Source organism: Mauremys reevesii, linkage group 6 (genome assembly GCF_016161935.1).
Source record: "Mauremys reevesii isolate NIE-2019 linkage group 6, ASM1616193v1, whole genome shotgun sequence".
NCBI classification, from domain to species: Eukaryota; Metazoa; Chordata; order Testudines; family Geoemydidae; genus Mauremys; species Mauremys reevesii.
This window is the reverse complement of record NC_052628.1, coordinates 50039938-50056564: the sequence shown is the minus strand read 5'-3', so window position 1 is coordinate 50056564 and position 16627 is coordinate 50039938. Positions and strand designations below refer to the sequence as shown.

Sequence of the window (16627 nt, the reverse complement as noted above, 5' to 3'; positions counted from 1 at the left end):
CTTCCCTCCCGCTTTCTAAGATATGAGCCCCATCAAAAAACTGAAAAGTTCTCTAAAATACACAGTGTTTCCATAACATTACATTGCCATTTCATGCCAGTTCCTAGTTACATGTGTTGCCTGTATGAATAACATGAAAATCTGAGGTAAGTACACAAGTGAAATTACGATTCCTACTAAATGATAGCCACTATCTCTTTATAAATTTCTAGCAGGAGCTTTACATTCCCAGCAAACGGATGGCTAGTGTTACTCTGTTGCATAGGGAAACACATTGTGCAACATTTTCCTAGAGCGTGTGGAGGAGAAAGCCAACTGCTTTCTCATGTAGCAGCCCAAATGCTGCCAAGCACACCCCATCCTTTTATTACCAACTGCACTGGGCTGGGATTACACTGTGATAATATTTATGTTGCAATGTCAGTGTTCACCCACACTGAACCTTGTGTGATAGCATTGACATTGCAACAAAAATGCCATCACACAAGGTTCACATATTTTTGTGGTTAAATCCAAAACAAGAATTATGACCTTAATGGGTTCATTCAACCTGATCCATATCTTCAGTCAGAGTTATCTTAGGGGGTCAAATAGCAGTGCTTGATCTAAATCAGTTCACGGGGATATGGCTAGTCCATACGGTTTTACTTGGCGGAGGGGGGGAGGGGAGAGAAGATAAGATGATTAATTCTAAAAGTCTGGACAGTTATACCATCTCCTAGACCTTCATCTTGAAATAAGTGCACGAGTGAAATGGCTGCACAAGAAAGAGTTGTATATGTCGGAACTGATCATTTGCCCTTTATTATTCTACAGGGACTAATTTTCAAAGGTGGGTGTCTCCAAAAGTTGTCCATATCCTGCATTTGTATGCACAAATCATTATTAAAAGAAATGATTCCTCATTATTGTATATCATCATTGGTAGGCTAGGAGGAAGAATGTGTTTGGTGCCTATGGGGCTGTGCAAAGCAGAGGATGGGTCAAGGATCCCCTGTATCCAGACAGTTTGGGATCCACCATGGCCAAGGAGTGTTTACGGCTGGTGCCTCCTATGGGTACAACTTCTTCAAAGAGGGCATGGAAGTGTTAAGACCAACAAGCTATCCAGCCACAGAGGAGAGCGCATGCTGTGCCCTCCTAAAGGGTTGTGCGATGGGTATTTTTCTCCAGACGCTTTAGGAAACAGTGAGCTTCCCTGCAGCACAATATCTCCTAGAGTGCCCCCTGTTGGGTTGTGGCTGCACCTCCACCCTTTATAAAGGTTGTGCCCGTGGCTAAACGGTCAAATAACTTTAACTGAAGAAAACAAGAACAAAGTCTGTACTGACTTTGCACATTTCATTCTCAGGAGGTAGCCCTGGTCTAAGGGAGCAGGACCAGAGGAGTCAGAAAGGAATTCAAAGAGAGGAAGGCCTGGGGAGAGAAATGTGCTGCTTCTCAGCAGTGTTGGTCATGGATTGCTCCCCACTTCCTAACCCACTATGGTGCACTGAGAGGCTGAGTGAGAGTGAGGGAGCCAGCAGAGGGAGCAGCGAGACAGGGAGAGGGAGAAGTGTTTGCTCAGGGTATATAGCCTCTAAAAGCCTGGAGGAGAAGAGGAAACTTTGCTTAGTGACTGCAAACTCTGCCTGCAGTTGGGTGACACAACATGGTAATTCTGCAGGCCAGGGCTGTGTGCACAGATGCTGGTGTGGGGTCCTGCACACTCCTCACCACAGAAAAGTTCTCTACCCTGAAAAGTTCCCTGCAACAGAGCTGTGTCAGGGCAGGCCAGAGAAGGGACCATGAGACCCACATTTCTGCAGTTCCAGTGGCCCCACCACTTCATACAAAAGATGCAGGGTGCCAGTGGCAGCTATTCCATCTGTGGCCCCGTGCTGGCTTCCAGGTTCAGGCTGGGATTTCACCTCCCCACCCCACCGCACTTCACCCCATTACTTGGAATTCATGCCAGGGAATGGCTTTCATTCTAATTGTTCAACAGTTACAGAATCATCTCAAAGATATCTACTGTCAGATATTATTGCTGGCTAGTGATTGAAGGCTACTGGAAATAGCACCAAAAAGAGAAAAGTAAAAGAGAGAGGAAAAAATGGTGAGGAAGGGTAATTGATAAGGGTCCTTGATGGTATCAACATGCCTTGCAGATGAAGGGCAGTACATAGGCATGAATGTTTTGGCATGTTTCATACACAACCTTCTATTTACTACTGCTGAATTTACAGTTGCTACACACGAAGCTTGAATGTTTTTTAAATATTGCACAGTGCCTTAGCCATGCCCCACTGACTTTAATATGAAACACCCCCCTAGAACTCCTCACAACTCTGAAAATCTACCTCAAAATACATTAACTTTCAAATATCTTGCCCAAATCTTCTCTAACCTGTAGGATGTACCTAATCAATTTAACAGTGGTTGGTTCTATTTTCTCCAGATTCATGTGTGCAGCTCCCATTGACATTATCTGGGGACACATATATGCAGTATGGAAACAATATTCTATACTGTAACTGATCCCAGTACAGGGTGTCCCTGTTGTACTCCAGTCTTTACATGCCTGGTAGTATGCTGGGTGTACCACATGCTGAGGCAAGATCTATAGCTGCTTCAAACTCTCGGCCCTTCAGACCCTAGCCCTCGGTGGGTTCCCTTAAACATTCACAGATTCTAATGAAATAACAAAGGATTCCTTTACTGGGGTGCCAGAAACAGAGGTGCAATTACCTTAGGCACAATGGCTTTAAGACCAAAGATCACAACAATTCCTAACTCAGGCCCTATGGGCAGTCCAGTCCAAGGGTAGAAGTGAGGCTCCTCAAACCTACTACCAGGGATACTCTCTCCATGCATGGTGGGGGGTGGGAGCAAAATTCACACCTGCCCAAGGCTTGCCAGCTCCCACAATGCAGCCACCACTTTCTTGTTCCTGGTCTAAATCAACCTCTGTCTCCCTTCTAAACCAGACCCCCTCTAACTTGAGTTAGTACATCCCTTCACTGTTACAGTTATGGATTGCTCTGCTGGCTAGATGAGAGGTTAACCAATGAACATTAACAAGCCAGCAGGTTAATTATAGAACCATGTTTACAGATAGAGGGCGTCTAGACGGGCTGTGTAGTAGTTGACCTGCTGAGAAATAATTCTTCCCAATTCAAGACTGCAGGACTTGGGCATATGTTGTATTTCTATCCTCTGTTGAAAAATGCACGTGACACTTTTCAACTTGAAAGAAGCCAAAACACTTGAAAAAACTTAACATCTTAACAAGTGCTACAGACACTACACACAGCCTGAAATGCTGCCTCCTTGGAGATAAAATAGCAGCAATACTCTAACAGCTCACAGCGATGCTACCCTATGTCTGAATATTGGAAGTGAAGAGTACCTTTTAAGAATATTGCAGGAAGAGTCCAGATGAGCAAATATTAGTCAAGTTGGAATTTGGTTAGCACACCTAGGGCCCCATTCTGATCTCACACCAGTTTTACACTAGTGTATCTGTTGATTTAAGTGGGATTACTCCTGATTTAAAGTGATGTGAGAACTAATCTCTGCTTCCCTCTAAGATTCCAGATCAAGAAAGAGAGGAAAGGCCTCCAGTGTGATACATATCTATGGAGCCAGAGAGATTGATGGTCTTTATCAAAAGGTGTTTGTCACTCCTAGCCATTTCCTCCCAGGTGGCAGTGAAATAATGCTCCTAGGGGCATTCATTCATTATTTTCTTCAGAAGAAGCCAGGTGTCTGATGCATTGTGACCTGACATGTAAAAACTTCCCATTGTAAAAGTTTATAGTGGTTATGTTTGTTGTGAGCAACAAAAGAATGACCAAAAGAATTAAAGAGTGGTTAGCCTCAATTTTTCCTTGACTCACACCTTGCAAAGAAATGGAGCTTAGTGTTAGTAATGGCACAACATAGATCTAAGTTTTTTTTTTAAATAGGGATTTGCTGGCTCTTAGGAGACCCCAATCCCAGACCAAAAATCAGTTTGATCCCCCGGTGACATCTAAGAGGTAACATCCTGGGGCTTCCTCATGGTAGCAGGAAAAGGCAGCTCAGGAGCTATGACCTTCTGTGGACCAGCCCCAGGACCTAACAGGTTCCCCAGGATAGGAGGCTCTTTAGCAGGGAGGGTGAGGGTGGGATGGTCCTACTCCCCATGTCTCTTCTCCACTCCTCTACCTCCCAAAAGCCCTGCTAACTTCAGAGTGATCTTGATTAGATCGTATTGGCTCACAATTTTATCCACTGGACTGCCTTTTATTGCCCATCCCCTATTGCCCATGGTTCCTACCATGAGGAACCCTGTAGGGAGCTACCTTTCAGCTGTCACAATAGAGAGTGGGGTTTATTCCTGGTTTGGAGTCAGGATTTCTTGGGAATCTAATCACACACCCCCACACTGACTCTTCAAAATTTATTGCCAACCCCAGAAGTTAAAAAATCATGGCAGACCCTAAAAAATCACGAGTTTGGCTCCAAAATCACAAGCTTTTTTTTTTTTAAAAAAAGATCCTCATGATTTTTGGTCTGCCTTTTGATTTGTAAACTCCCCCTGCCCATCATGTGAAAGAGTATATGTGTGTGTGTCTGTGTGTGTATTATTACAGTGTTGCCAACTCCCCACAAAAGTATTAAGTAAGTTGATTCTGACCTCTGCTGCAGGAGTTTTCCTGGCTGACTGAAGGTGCAAAGCTTCCAGCTTCTCTCCACATTCCAACACTCGAATTAGTTAGTTATAGGGCCCGTGCAGCTGCTATTTGCCTGCATCCCTGACCTCTGCCCCCTCTGCAGACCCCACAGCCCCATATCTGCTCCTCACCCCTCAGGACATCTCTGCTTCTTTTGCAGCTTCAGGGGTTCTTCCTTCTCCCTGCCCTGCTCCACCACACAGCTTGGGGTCAGCCACCATGGGGTTGTCTTCTCTGCCTTCCCAGGCCAGGGGGTGAGACAGCTCTGGGAGTTTTTCACCCTACAATCCTTTCCCAGGTCTGGTGTTCCTGGGAGGAGCAGAGAGTAACTAACCCATTTTTCACAAGAGGGTGCAGAGCCACCAGGAATGTTGGACTATTTCTGCTTCCTCTTCCCCTCCCCCAAACTCCTCTCTGTTCCTGGGGAGGGAAAAGGGGGGTAAGAGCTCTGCCTAACTCCTGCAAAAGACTGGCTGTTCTTTCCTAGGACACAAGGAAATGGGGAAGGAAGTCAATCAAAGGGGGTTTTCCCCAGAAGTGCTAAAATTCCAAGGAAGCTGGAGATTCTCAGGTCCTAATGAAATAGGCTCTAGCTGGGGTCCAAATAGCCTCATGATGAAATTGCAAGAGTTGGCAGCACTGCATGCTTTTTGTAATTTGGCCCTTATTGTGCAATTACCCTCCGGGGCCACATTTTTCTTTTAATAAAGTGAGGCTCAGGGTTACAGCAACACACAGATAGAAAAAAATCTAACCAGCAGCTGCATCCAGCCCTTTATAGGATCAGGCACCAGAGAAGTGAGTTAAGGCCACTCTTCCTATGGCTAAAGGGAACAAAGGGCCGCTGCACACCGCAGAGACCAACTCCCCAGTGCTGCATATGCAAACTAGAAAAGCCCCATCCCAGGCATAACATACGTGCTGCCTCCAGCCCTCAGCAGGACTGGGCACCAGCTGAGCCCTGCACTTCCATGTTATGGCTGGAACTTTCACAACTGTTAGCCTCCACAATCTACAAGCAGTCATTATTTCATGTGCCCCTTTCTTTTACTTAATCTTGTCTTTCACCCTTTCATACCATCTGACTGACTGTTAATTGCTGACACTTATTAACTTTGCCATAAGTACCATTTAATTAACTTTGCCAGTTTCTCCACATTACTTGCATATGATTAATTGCTCCATTGCTGCCACTTGGTTAACTTGGCCTTTGTTTAATTCATCACTCATTATCACTTGCACTGTTATGTCCATAAGTAGATTACAAACTCTTAACTAGATTGCCTGCTCCAGTACCTTTCCTCCACTAACAGCCCCAGAGGGAATTCCTCTGGGCCACATAACTACAGCCCCAAGCAGAGGCTGGAGGGAAAGTGTCCAGAGCAGGGTGGCAGTTCTGGGCTGCAGAACAATCTTTTGGCAGCTGTGCTGAAGCTGCTGTTAGATCAGTCCCTACGCCACTTTGGTCCTTGAAGCAGCCCAGAATCTGAGAGATGCAAAGGTAGAAGAAAGCCTCCTTTCCACCCACCAAGGGTTGAGACTCTGCCCCCAGTTCTTTTATATGTCTTGCAAAATACTGTGCACATGTAGGTTTAAACTGGAAAACAAGTAAGTGATGGTATTTATCCAAATTCTGTACACAAGCCCCTTCATGTTTCATAGTATGTCTCCCATTCTTGGCCCTGTCTTCCTCTACCCTTGCCTCTCTCAGTCTCATTTGTGTGTTGTCCTCTCTTGCATTATTATGGTGAAAAGGAGAAAGTAGGGAAGAGAGAGGAATGGGGGCGGAAGAAGGAGCAATGGGGGAGGAGAAGAGAGAGAAATTGGGGAGGACGGCAGGAGGAAGACCTGGGCCCCTATCCCAGGCTGGGAGGAGGAGGGGCAGGGAAGGAGATCCCTGGAGCTACCTTATCCCATTACACCAAGGAAGGGACTATTGGCTTGGGGGTGGGGCAAGGGAAACTTTGCAGCTCCCTCCCTGTTGTTGTATAGAGCAGACTCAGCTAGTAAGTCTTATCCAAGGGCTGAATTTGTTGTGTGCAGATTACTGCAATTTAAATACAAACTATGACCCTCACACTCCACAGGCAACAATTCGATTAGGCAAGCAAAAAGGGACTTATCCCCTGGCAATACAAGCAGAAGCTGTACTAAGCTGGTCTCAGCTGGATGCCTCACTTTTTGCATATCATACAGACTTTTCCAGCATCACTGGTTAGGAGCCACTACTAGAGTTGATTGGACTTGTGTTACCTGTTAGGTTCTCAAATACACATGCATATCATATACATTTTAAAGTATCCACTGATGTCTTACACACCACTGTGAGTTTACACAACACACTCCAAAGATTCTAGCATGTCTGCGTCTGGGCTTCTACAAAGGACTTTGTGTTGCTTTTATCTTTTTTTAACGCTGTCATTAGAAATAAGTAAATTATAAAAAGAAATCTGTTCAACCCCCTCCCTGCCATCTGTGCACATTCAGCATAGCAACACGTGTGGCCCTGTTGTGCACCGAACAGCCTCATGTTCCAGTTTGCTATTGTTAGTCCTGGACTCGCATGCCCTGCACATGAAATTCCCTTGACTTCAATGCACATGTGAATCTGAGGGCAGACTTTGTCCCTGTGTTAAGAATCCTGGAGTCTTGAAGCAGGACTCACAGCCTCTGTGTCCACACTGGGCCAAATTCACTAGTACTGGGCCTCAAATGGGCAGTGCAATCTTCCCTTGGGCTTACTGCCATAAGAACTATCAAAGGGGCTGCTGAGCAGATGAGTAGAGTTACCCCAAGGTTGCAAATTTGGAGCTTCATTGGCCTCCTATCAGGGGGAAGCTGTGTTAGTCTGTATCCACAAAAACAACAAGGAGTCCGGGCACCTTAAAGACTAACAGATTTATTTGGGCATAAGCTTTCATGGATAAAAAACCCACTTCTTCAGATGCATGGTTTTTTACCCATGAAAGCTTTTGCCCAAATAAATCTGTTAGTCTTTAAGGTGCCACTGGACTCCTTGTTGTTTTTATTGGCCTCCTATGGTCTTTATAGACACAACCTCATTCCTGGCAAATTTTCCACTCTAGTAGCTCTCCACCTAATATCAGCATAACCCTGCCCTGGGTGAGCTTGGCCCATTGTTTGTGTTGTGCCTTTGACACATACTAAACATATGTATGGGAAAAGAATGAATGGATCACATTTTGTTTCTGGTTGCATCCTCTTAAATCCAGAGTGACTTCAGTAGGGTCACTCTTGAGATTGACACCTGAAATCACAATCTAGGCCCTGGTGCTGCCAAGGAGAACCTGGGACAATGTCCAGAGCATTGAAACAGGCTGAGTTCAGTGGGTAAAGATAATTCTATTAAGATTCCCTGTGATAGCCACATCTGGCAGGTTAGGATCAAGGTCACATTAATTCTAAACTGCCTCCGCTTGTTTACTTTGTGTCATCGAGCCCTGCTACCGCTGCGTTGTATGCGGCTGAATGAGAAGATACCTGTCGTGCTGTTTTCCCCCCAGTTAATCAAAAGGCACCACCCGGGCAATTTCTCTGCAGTTTCTATCTTAACGCGTTACCCAAGCGGACAAAGAAACAGCAAAGGATCGAGCTGACTTCAGAGCGCCCCACCCCCAGATGAATTTCCCAGAGTCCACGTGGCTGTAGGGAACAAGATCTCACCGGCTCACTGCCCATGAGCCGAGTAAGCTCCTAGTTACTTGCAGGCAGCTGCCTTCCCAGCTGAAGGCGGGACAGCCCTCCGACCCCAGATCGCTAAACCGGGGGAGGCGCTGCTGGCATCGGAAAGTGCTCAGGCAAACTGCCCGAGTCCAAGTCCCTTCGGAGCTCAGTGATAGCAGCAGCTGGTAACGCCCATACTGCGCTTTCCTGCGATACCCCCTCTGCCCGCCCGGCGAAGACCCACAACTGCCCTAGAGCGGAATCAAACCCAAACTGAAACCCTCCAGCTCCTGCCTAACACTCCCGTCCTTGGCCTCCGAGCAGCTCCTTCCTCTCCTCATATCGTCCAATGCACGTTTCCAAACCCCAGCCGGGATTAGAGGGGCTCTGAAAACAGACGGAGGTGGGAGAAACGTTATATCTGAGCCTGGTTTGTTTGCTTTCCCGAGCAGCTCCGTCTGAGCCACGTGGAGGATCCTCTGACTCTTGTCATGTCACCGTTAGAAGTTTAGGGTTAATATCTGTTCCGTCTTGAAGCATCCATCAGCTGGGAGAGGCTGGAGTGTCAGCTAAACCAGTATTTAAAGCAGACCTAAGCACTTCCGTAGCAGGAAAGCTTTTCGGAGGAAGAGTTTTGGAGGCGAAGCTTAACCTGAAAGTAAACCTCACATTTAAACAAGGCGTCTGCCCTGATAATCAAGAGGAATACTCTACCGTATTTTGGTAACAACACATTGTTTTAATATGCAAAGGGACGATGGAATAACACAAGTCATTGTTGTATGCAGGGGGAAAGTAACCCTGGCCCAATAAATGCCCGGACTGGTGATTATTTACCATTCATTGTTGATAACAAATAAGGAATAATTGGCGTCTGGATGCTGGTTACAAAAATGTGATATTTGGTATTCCCCGTTTCACCAGTAGGGGGAGCCGAGGGTCTTCTCGAGGCCGGAAGATTCCTAGACATCAGCTCAGGGTTTAGAACCGATTAAACGCACCGCCCCCACCATGTATCATTGCTCAACAGGAGGACGGAGCCTGTTAGCGATTTTACACAGGAACCAAGCCACTGAAGTCCTGTCCAGCCCATTCATTTATTGGCGGGATGGGGGAGGGGTTTCTGGGCACACAGGCTTTCCTTGCTAGAGAAAATACCCTGCCCCTCTCCCGGAGGTTGTCTCGGCGGCACTGCGTGTTTCATGGGAGGACGGATTGATTTTGGACCAACTCTCTGCTCTAGTTCTCCAGCTTTTATTATTCCCCAAATACCCAGATGAATCCCCCTCGCTTCCCAGACTCAGTAACATGCCGATGTGCTAAGCGAACAGCTGGATTTTCAAAGCAGTTACTTCCAGCTATGACATAGGTTTTTCCCTTTCGCTTGTATTGTATTGAAATGACGGTCCCACACCCTGTGACATTTAGAGAAATCTGGGCACGTTCTAATAGGATTGAGTAATAGCCACGGGCGGGCTTGAGGTTTGTAAATTTCTCATTGCTTAGTCCCCTGGATTGTTATGGGTACCTCCTAGCTAAGACATTCCCCTGGGCTCCCATGCAGCCAAGCGAGGACGTAACCAAGAGAAAGGGAAAGTTCCTTAATTATTCACTTTGGGTAACAAAATAATAATAATAATAATGCGCGGCTCTTTCATTTGCCCTGCAATATGCCTCAGAGAAACGCCAGTGGCCCTTGCGTTTGGTTTTAAAGTTGTTTTAAAGTTGTTTCAGATCTGCCAAGTCTTACTCATTTGGTAAGGAAACTCCCTCTTTTGGGAGGAAAAAACAGTGTTTAAAACATCTCCCTCTTAGGACGGACTGTGCAACGTGTTTCAATGGGACATTTCAAATCTCCCATCCCTCCAAAAAAATCTCCGCGGCTCACTCATTAAAATTGGCTCCGCTCTGATGTCTGAAGGCTAGATAAATGATAGATAGACCAGACTGAACGTGACAGGTGGGGTAATGAGAGAGCATGCCCTCGCATCCTTCCTTAATCCCCTTTGTGTGCAAAAGTTTTAAACAAGAGCGGTTCAAATGGGGGAAATGGACAAGATCACAACAAATGCTTCTATCTCTATGATTCTCCTTAGGAAAGGAGCTTTTTTTTTCCCGCCGTCTAAACTCCCTTAATTCCTTCCATGACGCTCGCTCACTCTCTTTCTAAAACAAAGGGAGAAAAAGGCAGCGTCTTGTGTTCCCGGGGAGCAGAGAAGCTGGCTGCGGGTGTAACGGGAGGTGTTTTGCTCCACTAACCCTGTGATCCTTTCTCTCTCCCCCGCCCCACTTTTACCAAGAAAATGTGGCTTAGAGAACGCCTGCTTTCTGTCTCCTCTGGAGGGATGCTGTTTAAAGAGGTCCCCCAGCCCCTCAGCCTGGGACTGTCCTGAGAGCAGCTTTCCAGGATCACCAAAAAAGCACTTGGGATATAAGACACTGACCATACACTATTCCACAGGCAATTAAACCTGGTGGCTAGAAAGGCTCCCCAGGCAGGACCATTCTTCTTGTTCCAATGGTGGTGCTTTGTGTATTTAATACCCCTACAAATAGTTCCTCATTTCTCCCTTCGCTCAGCCTCCTGAGCCCCATTACAAATCAAGGTGCAGCTCTACCTCGCTATCCATTCAACAACCAATACCAGAGAGTTATTTCACTGTCACCACCCCCAAACTCATCTATTCCCCAGATTTCTTTGTTCTACTCTTTTCCCCAGTAAATGTTGTGGGTCGCCAGCAAAACCTTTTCATTTTCTACTTGTCCTTAAAAACTTACCCAGATTTTTAAAATTTACCAGATCTTCCGCCACCTCAGCTTTCCAGTTAAACGCTTTGTCTTTGAAGGTACCAACAGCAAACAATAGCTTTAAATATTACACGAGGTGTTTTCTAGCAGCCAAATGTAAAAAGTGCATAAAAAGGAGCATAGTTACCTTAAAAGGTAGTTTATTGCAGAGACTGCAAAAAATCACAACGTAGTGCTAGGACTAGTCCAGAGTTCCCAGTGGCCGCATGAAAGAATAAATCCCCTGGTTAGTGCTGGAAGGAGATGCTGATTCCGGGGTCTCCAGCCCTCCCCACTGATGAGCACCTGATTCCAAGCTGCTGAGTCTGAACTGAGTTCTAGCAAAAGAAGGAGCAAGACAGCTTGCCTGCAAGTTCAAATGCGAGCTCCAATACCCATCATTACTATATCATTGTACCGTCAGAGCTGCAAGAGGAGGGGCCCTAGCTCTGTAAGAGGAGGGTGGACCCACACATGCTCTTGAAGAAGCCCGCAGCAAGAGCAAAGAGCTCAGAACTCTAACACAGGAAAGGGGGCAGGAGCAGCTCGTTCCCAGCGCTTCCTTCGCCAGGCACTCCTCAGTCCCTCCTGACAAAGTGCCGGGGGAGGGGGAAGCTGCTTTCTCAGTTCAGCGCCTTACTTTGCACAGAAAAGTTGCTCCCAACCCCCTGCACACGATATGCTTCTGTTGAGTCAGCCCAGTACTTTTGGGGGAATATCCCTTACATGAACCCTAACGAGTCTGCGGGTAGCAGCAGATCATTTTTCATGTCAAGGGAAACTGAACGCGATCTCTTGCTGTTAGAACCATACAAACAAATAGAACGCTGAATAAAATTGTCGCTCACACACCATCTTCCAGCCAGAAAGGCTAGGTTTTGTCCGAGTGTGAAGGAAGCATTGTATCCCTAATTAAATAATTAAAAGAGAACGAAGGAACTCTCCTATTGTGTCTTCCAACACCAGTTAAATGGGGGAAGTGATCAGAATTGTAATCACTTAAAAAAAACCTCAACGGAGGTTTGTAATGAAAGAATATATTGGTAGTTGTCTGTGCCACATTCACAGGCAGTCCCAATTAGGGTGACCAGATGTCCCAACTTTATAGGGACAGTCCCAATTTTTAGGTCTTTTTCTTATATAGGCTCCTATTACCCCCCCACCCTCGTTCCAATTTTTCACACTTGCTGTTTGGTCACCCTAGTCCCAATCCACAGCACGGAGCCAGGATTCCCCCCCCCCCTCACCCCGCGATTTACTCATCTCCCATCTCTTTTGAGATTAGATTAGGCATTTGCTGTCCAAATCTCTTTAAAAAGGCAGATGAAGTCACCTTTACAGTGTTGTAGTCGTGTTGGTCCCAGGATATGAGAGCATCAAGGTGCACCCGGTCAAGGTAATTTCTGTTGGTGGAAGGGACAGGCTTTGTAGTGTCACAGAGCTCTTCTTCAGGTCTGGAGAGCCAGAGTATGAAGTCATGGTCAGAAATCTAAACACACTATTTTATAGGGTCTCTCACTAGCTCCACTTTAGCAAAGGGTCAATTAGTGTTTCCATTGAACACTTTAAAAATGTATATACATGTTTATTGCAAGGCACACATTGATGTACAAGCTGGGCACAATATACCTAGCAAAGATAATACCTATCTGCAGAGTGCCAATTCCCCTGGGCACCGTGGACCAGATTCTGATCACATTCATAGGGGTATAAATCCGGAGCGAGTCAACTTGAGACAGTGAAGATATTCTGGATTTACACTGATTTAAATGTGATCACAGTCTAGGACCATTACTTCAAAAAGAGAAAGATTAAGAGTGCACATTGACAGTGTACTAGATGTGTGGTTCTCAATCAGGAATACCATACTGCTGGGTACATCAACTCGTCTAGATATTTGCCTAGTTTTACAACAGAGTACATAAAAAGCACTAGCTAAGTCAGTACAAACTAAAATTTCATGCAGATAATGACGTGTTTATACTGCTCTATATGCTATACACTGAAATGTAAGCACATTTTTTGTACTTCAACTGATTTATAATTATATGATAAAAATTAGAACATATGCAATTTTTTGTAATCATGTGCTGGGACACTTTTGTATATTTGTCTGATTTTGTAAGCAAGGAGTTTTTTAATGAGGTGAAATCAGGGGCGGCTCTAGGAATCGCACCACCCCAAGCGGCACACCGCACGCCTGCGGATGCTCCACCGAAGCCGCGGAACCAGTGGACCCTCCGCAGGCACGCCTGCGGGAGATCCACCGGAGCCGCCTGCTGCCCTCCTGCGCCGCCTGCTGCCCTCCCGCGACACGCCGCCCCAAGCACGCGCTTGGCGCGCTGGGGTCTGGAGCCGTCCCTGGGTGAAACTTGGGGATATACAAGACAAATCAGACTCCTGAAGGGGGTACAGTAGTCTGGAAAGATTGAGAATCACTGTACTAGATACAGGGCCGGCTCCAGGCCCCAGCACGCCAAGCGCATGCTTGGGGCGGCATGCCGCGGGGGGTGCTCCGCCGGTCGGCGGGAGGGCGGCTCCAGTGGACCTCCCGCAGGTGTGCCTGCGGAGGGTCCGCTGGTCCCGCGGCTCTGGTGGACCTCCCGCGGGCATGCCTGTGGATGCTCCACCGGAGCCGCGGGACCAGCGGACCCTCCGCAGGCACGTCTGCAGGAGGTCCACCGGAGCCGCGAGACCGGCGACAGCCAGATCACCCCCCGCGGAGTGCCGCTGTGCTTGGGGCAGCGAAATTGCTAGAGCCGCCCCGACTAGATAATAGCATGTGAAACAGCACTCAGAGAAAAACCTGGAGAATAAGCGTGTCTATTATTACAAAGGCCAGGTTCAGAGTTGAGCAAATTCCTGGCAGTGAATGCTATGAAAATGTGGAGGGATTTCATGCAAAGCTTTCACGATTATTGTTTCAACTCATGCACCCCTTAAGTTTCTTTTTAGTTCTGTATTTAAGAACCCCAAAGCACACTGTCACAATAGGCCATAACTCGGTAGTATTTGGCACTTTAAGGGTCATGGCTAGGTGAAACGGTCCAATCTTCTCAGGTGCGCCCAAAAATTGCCACTGGTTCATCGAAAGTTTTCACAGACTTTAGCAAAATTCAAGACGAACCTGGAGCATCAATCTACTGAGTAGCAGTATCAGCATTTCTTAACAAAAAGGCTTGGGATTTTATAAATTCTCTGACTGCTGGTAGTTAGAGAGAGAGTTTTAAAGTCTGTTTAATGCTATTGTATGTAAGAACAGATGGTATGTGTTTAAAAGTGGCCTATGCCTATGTTTACACTATTTTTGTATATTGTGTAAAATAATAAAGGGTTTACTTTTACTGAGCACACCCATTGCCTATTAAAATTAATGGGAGTGATGGTCTGGTTGAAAGAAGAGACCCACAGTTTTTAAATCCTTAAAGCTACTGCGGTGTAACAGTTGTCATAGGAGTTTTAATATGTATGTCGATACTCAAAGTAAGCAAGTGGTTTGAATGTGTATTTTACAGACTTAAAAAGGCAAAGAAATTCACGCAGGAGCTTTACACCTAGTCCAGTTTAAACCAGCAGAAATCAGGACAATCAGCATTAGTACTAAAACTCTTATCTTCATTTCGCCTGGTTTATGGCTAAATATTGCAGCCCTAGAGACTACCCTTATCATGATAGACAGTCACCCTCTATACTGAGGTTGCATCAGCTGCAATGCTTCAGCACAATGTACTGATTAAAGGGAAACCTTTCACCTTTCACTCTGAATTCCCTTGGTTATGTTGGTTTAAAGGCCCACTCCCTACATCTCTCCATCCCCACCCCCCTTTGGATCCTTGCCTGTAGATCAAACATTTAAATGACATATGGGTAAAATATTTGCCAAGAGAAACCCAGTTCTCACGATGGGAATTTACTGTTCCTTGCGTTTCAGATTCATTAGTTCACAAGACGCCAACAATGTTCAGCTCCCTTTTCCGCAGCACCTCCAGCGCAGGCTGAGGATGAATGAAACTATTTTCCTCCTGCCCCTTAACGTTTTGCTAAGCTTTTTATTCGCGTATGCAATAGGAAAATCACTTTCCACTAGGAAGAACGAGGACAAGAGGGAAGTAATTAAATGGTACTCATTATCTTAACAATTCTGTTCGTAGCCAATCCCCCCGGGCGATTGAAATATTAACCATGGAGCTAAATTGGGTTATCAATGATCGAATATTATCGAGGTCAGACCCCTCTTTAGAGTCTAAACTTTTTCTCACCTGCCTGTTTTCGGCAGATCTGTTGTGTGTATTTGTTATACTTTCCTTCCCTGTCCCTAGGGAAGTAGCGCAGGGTCGGGGGGAGGGAATGAGCAGATCTGTCTTTTCATCGCCTCTCGACATTATTGCCAATTGAAGATTAAACAATTGCTCTTGGTTGTCAGAGGAACCGAAGCGAAGAAACGCCAGGGAACGCCTGCTTCTCTTTACCGCCTGGCCAGAGCTCCCCTTTCCAGCTGTAGCACGGGGGAAGCACACAGCGGGGGAACCACAGCAGCCCAGAATAAAACGCGCTCTCTGCTTCCCCGCCCAGCGCTGCCAGGTAAGAGGTGCCCGGCTGGGAAAGGCCTGGTGCGGCAGGAGAGCACGCCAGCCACGGCAATCCCCCCAAGCGAGGAGCCAGCCAGCTGCAACCCGCTGCCCGCGCACTTTGAAGAGACGTCTCGCGAGCGGGGAATCCTTTCTGCAAAGCGCAGCGCCTCACGTGTGGCCTGGGAGCTTCATTCATAGCGCCGGAGAAACCCCAACGCCAGGGGCCGCCCCCTTTCCCCTCCCCCTGCCTGGCCCCGGGACTACGCTGAGCGGGGCGAAGGGACAGGACGGGGCCTCCCGCGCCAGCTCGCTCGCTCCACGCTGGTGGGCACGAGGGGGGCTAAAGCGGCAGGATCCTCCCCCAGCCCTCGCTCCCTGCATTAGAGTCAGAGCGCTGCTGGCACGGGGAGGAGGGGCTCAGCAGTCCCCAAGACCTTCCCTTTCCCTGCCTAGGCCATGGAACAAGGGGGCTCGGACTCCTGGGTCCCCCCCTCCCAGGAGACTGGGGCTGAGGGAGCGGGGTTACTTTTCAGCTCCGTCCCTACAAACGTTTCAGCCCCGGCGGAGCGAGTGGCCAGAAAAGCCCCTCTGACGAACCCGCTCCGTTCCGGGGAGACCCTACTGTAAACACGCCCGCCCCCGCCCCATCACACCCGAGAGCGCTACGTGGGCTCAGCGCGCTGCACGGAGAGCGGGGGCCTGGGCCCAGCCCAGCCCGTCCCTGAGGCGGCCACTGGGACGGCGGAGTCGGTCCCACCCAACGCGGGAGCCGGTTTTCCCTAGAAGGGGATTCCTGGAGGTTTCTGGCGTGGCGGCGGCTGCCGGGGAGCTCGACCAGTCAGAGACGAGAACGTTTCGCTCCTTTCCCCTTTGTGCTAAGCCAAC

The 16627-nt window shown here is 47.4% G+C and overlaps 1 protein-coding gene across 2 annotated transcripts in view; it reads right to left on the bottom strand.

Moving 5' to 3' along the window:
* VCAN (versican) overlaps positions 1 to 16514 on the bottom strand; it is a 149084-nt gene extending 132570 nt beyond the window's left edge. Inside the window, exons 1-3 of one of the 2 annotated variants that reach the window (XM_039544097.1) lie at positions 15431 to 16514; positions 12505 to 12625; positions 11320 to 11509 (exon numbers count right to left, since the gene is read on the bottom strand). The gene's annotated coding sequence lies outside the window, so the exon portion shown is untranslated. Of the gene's footprint in view, positions 1 to 11162; positions 11278 to 11319; positions 11510 to 12504; positions 12626 to 15430 lie in introns of those variants that run through there. The other variant, XM_039544096.1, reaches the window with a different exon arrangement.
* Between the last annotated feature and the right edge of the window lie 113 nt (positions 16515 to 16627).